Genomic DNA, 4,296 nt, shown 5'->3' with positions numbered 1-4,296 from the left:
GTTTGTTCCACTTTGGAGTAAGCTGTTTGGGGAAGAATCAGTTTTGTTGTGTGTTTCCTTGACTGATGAAGCCTTCTGGATTGCAGGCGAAACGTTTCAGCACAAAAAAAGAAACTGTCCAGATGACCTGACTGAAAAATGTTGTATCTTCTAGAATATGGCGCAAATATTAAACCTAACAAAGAGCGACAATATAAAACATTGCTCAGCAAAGATAGTTTAAAAATAGCTTTGGATGAGGATGAAACATGGATGCGCATACATAAAGGAAATACTAGATCAACTGGCATTTCCACTGAGGTGCTCATTTACATTAATACCAAGTCCATCAATATGAGGGCAAAGCTCTGTCGGAATTAATTTAGAAGATCCGTCTTGCCTTTACTTTCACATTCCCTTCTTCTGCACTGTGCTTGCACAGCAATATCAAAGCCAGAGGCTACACACAGGCTACAAATACATTTTGATATTTTTCCTGCAAGGAGCATATACAAACGTGACCTGGAACAAGAATTACCATATGCACGCATTACTCACACTCCACTAAAGGCTCCAGCTGACAAAGCTGATGTGATCTGCGGATGCATAAAAGAAAAGAAAGGAGAGAAACTGAAAAAAGAACAACAAAAAGGCAGCAGCAGGGGGCAGGTTGTTTCAGACAGTGCACTCATCTTCAGAGTCAACGCCACAAAACTAATTAAATCACATCATCTGACCTGATTCAAAAATGTAGAAAACAAAATCGCCAAACCAAAAGTAATTAAGGCCACTGTTCAGCTGAAAAAAACACAACATTTGCTCACATTTCCTCAACTCCATTAACTTAAGGCTCAATAATTAATTACTGCAGCCAGTTTCATACTTGAAAACTGTGTCATAATTTTTACAAACTTTAGCCCAAGCTCAAACTATTGTCACACAAGCCTCATAAAGAATTAATCTGGAAGTCATAAAATCAAAAAAGTGAAAGCAGCTTCCATGTCTCACCGTTCACATCGTCGCGATAAGGATACAAATAAACGTTCTTTGAAGAAAAATATGAAATTTAAAAGACCAGTGATTCGAAAGCTGATTAACAGGTAGTGGAAAAAGCAAACTTTAATGTCATAAAATTAGTTTCCAAAAAGTGTACTCCGTTAATATTCACATATAGTCACACTTGAGCTAAGTCGTTCAAAAACTGAAACAGGAGAAAAGTTAAATGTGTATTAAGAATAAAAATACAAAGCAATAAAAAATGCTTGCGTTGCAGAAAATGAAAAAGTTGTACTTTTCTTAATGAGGTGGTTCTTAACAAGCCAATGTTTAAAACTAAAACTAACAAAAAAAAAAAGCTAAATTTATAACTAATTTGTAGGGATGCACGATATTATCGGCATGGTATCGGTATCAGCCGATATTAGCGTTTAAGCTAAATATCAGACATCGTCCATTCCATCAAAATAACTCGCCGATATAAAAGACGCTGTTTTTATATGACGACCCAGTGACAAGGACGCCTACAGCGCCAGCACAACGTGACGTCACGTGCGCATACCTGATCTGATCATGGCCGAGAGGAAGAAGTCAAAATGTCAGCGATGTGAAGGGTTTTTTTTCCGTTGAGGACATCTGATTCTAAAGATTTCTGGACTACGTTGAGCCTCGCTACATCGTCCCCAGTCAGAGATATTTTTCCGACGTAGCCTTACTCGAGTTACAAGCCGTCATACTTCCGACATCATTGAGAAGTTAATAGCCGGTAGCGCTTGGGTGAGTTTTACCACAGACGTGTTGACGTGAAGCGTTAGCATGATTAGTCTTACGGCACAATGGATAGACAAAAACTTTGAACTTTAACGTCTGTCCTTCATGCACAGGAGTGCAGAGGATCCCACACTGCAGCTATAGGAACCTGGAACAAACCTCCACAAGTGAGACAGCATCGCAGGTGACTAATGCTAATACATAATATTTAACATCCATCCATCCATCCATTTTTTTTACCCGCTTATTCCATTTTGGGTCACGGGGGTCGCTGGTGCCCATGTCCAGCAATCACTGTGCAAGGGGCGGGGTACACCCTGGACGGGTCGCAAGTCCATCACAGGGACACATAGAGACAAACGAGACAAACAACCATTCACTCTCTCACTCACACCGAGGGACAATTTAGAGTTACCAATTAGCCTAACATGCATGTTTTTGGTCTGTGGGAGGAAACCGGAGTACCCGGAGAAAACCCACGCATGCACGGAGAGAACATGCAAACTCCACCCAGAAAGGCCCCTGGACCGGGGTTTGAACCAGGGACCTGCTCGCTGAGAGGCAGCAGCTCTACCAGTTGCGCCACCGTGCTGCCTAATATTTAACATTTTTAATTTAATATAAGTTAAAGTGCTATGCATATGGCTGTTACTGAATATAGCTCTTACAGCTGTTACACAATGTTTGTAGCAAATAAGGCTAATTAAGAGGGCTATGTTCTGACAAAGGAACTTATATTAAAAATATCGGTATCGGCCAGATAAGTTTCAACACATCAGCCAAAAATCCAATATCGTGCATCCCTACTAATTTGCACCAAGACGCTAAAAATAATGGGTTTTTTTATTCAAAAAAAGGCTAGAAACCACATCTTCACTCACAAAAATTACATGGCATTGTATGCACACACCAAAAAAATCATATTTAAAAGTGGATTTTTGTATTACATGTGTTTCAACTGATTAAAAAAAGTGACCATTCTTAAACTATACGGTAAATAACCCACTCCACTCGTGATTTTTGTTTTAACAATAGGGTATGGCACTGTTATTAACACACAAATATAGGCACTAATCCTAAAAAGGTTGCTGATAATCAACTTGAACTGACAGGAGGTCAGTTTACTTATCATTTTTAGGCGTCAAGGCCAAATGAAGTTTTTACCTTGACATGTGGGGCTGTAATAACACACTTCCTGTTCCTCTCTAAAGGCTTGTTTGGCTGTCAAGTAATGGAAACACGTGTTGACTTGAAAGCATTGTCAATATGAGTATCTCACAAAAATAACGTGCACATGTTCAGGCTGCCAAACCCTGTTATACATAAAAACAGGCACCTTCAAAGCCAAACGTGAACATTATTGTGGGCAACCAGTTGAGTTAATGGGAGCCAAATGTGTTGTACTTGTTCTTCCATTAAGTTCAACACCTACTGGGCCTACTGGCAACAAGAAATTCGTGTAATGGTGCTGGCATGATGATACGTACCGACAAGAATCGTTCAAATCCCAAACAACCCAGCTAATCGCACAAGTTGGGAGACATAAAGGATGCTGTCAAACAAACTCACGGAAAACTACACGGCGCCACAACTGCACATGCGGCCGGTTTGCACAATAAACTCTAAAATTGATTAAAAGTGCACTCTCAATCCAAACGACAGGTCCGCGGAGCTCAGTGGGTAAAAAAAAAAGAAAGCTAAACGTTAGCACGGTCCAACTTCCAGAGACCTCACTTCATCCGTTAGCATGGCTAGCATTAGCTAACTAACTTACCGCTAGCTCGCAGAGAGGTATATACAAATACTAACAAATGGGAAGCCAATGCGCAAACTGTGGCGGAAGAGAGATAAGATATTGCCCTACAAACTTCAACTGCCCCCCAAAAGTCGTGGTTTAACCTCTTCTAGTTATGTTTAGTTAGCCAAGTTAGCTAATGTTACCTTAGCTAGTTCTTGTCGAGTAGTTTTTCCTGCAGAGAATAATCGTGTCGACTATAAATGTGGCTCCTCTGATAACTTCGCCGGCACCGGTCACATGTTAGCTGGCTCCACAACTGATGTAGACGTGATTTAAGCACGCAGACTTAGGGAACAACTGGGAACTGTGTGTTTCCGCCGAGGTTTATATTTCAGCTGCAGGCAGGTAGAAGTAGCATGTGTGTAGCGGCGGCGGCTAGCCGCAGCTAGCTTGATTGTTCCGCGCATAACTTTGCGCGTATATTTGGGGCGCAACCCCGCACGTTTATGGTGCGCTACCGAACCAAGCTTTGACGCTTGTCCTACCACAAACACCCAGCTGTAGGTGCATTTCTAAACAGCCGCTTTTGTTAGAAGCTCGAGAATCAGACGTACCTCACTTCCGTAAATTTGCTGCACGCTCGGCCGCAGCCATGTTTTCAGTCCAGTCAAGTCAAGCAGTTCAGGGTGTGTGAGCAGACAGCAACACTGTCCTTTTACATGTTTACCCCCCGCAAACAGCCCTGTCACTCAAACCCTCTGGATGCAGGACTGTTTATAGAAAGCACACAGATGACTTTTATTTTATCCTCG

At 41.6% G+C, this 4,296-nt stretch overlaps 1 protein-coding gene across 3 annotated transcripts in view; it reads right to left on the bottom strand.

Moving 5' to 3' along the window:
- The window catches only part of zzz3 (zinc finger, ZZ-type containing 3), a 29,960-nt gene extending 25,807 nt beyond the window's left edge, over window positions 1-4,153 (bottom strand). For 2 of the 3 annotated variants that reach the window (XM_037682395.1, XM_037682393.1), the window contains exon 1: window positions 3,688-3,925. The gene's annotated coding sequence lies outside the window, so the exon portion shown is untranslated. Of the gene's footprint in view, window positions 1-3,687; window positions 3,926-4,098 lie in introns of those variants that run through there. The other variant, XM_037682394.1, reaches the window with a different exon arrangement.
- Between the last annotated feature and the right edge of the window lie 143 nt (window positions 4,154-4,296).

The sequence above is a fragment of the Nematolebias whitei genome, chromosome 9 (assembly GCF_014905685.2).
Source record: "Nematolebias whitei isolate Nwh7 chromosome 9, NemWhi1, whole genome shotgun sequence".
Taxonomy (NCBI): domain Eukaryota; kingdom Metazoa; phylum Chordata; class Actinopteri; order Cyprinodontiformes; family Rivulidae; genus Nematolebias; species Nematolebias whitei.
This window is presented reverse-complemented; position numbering and strand designations above follow the sequence as displayed.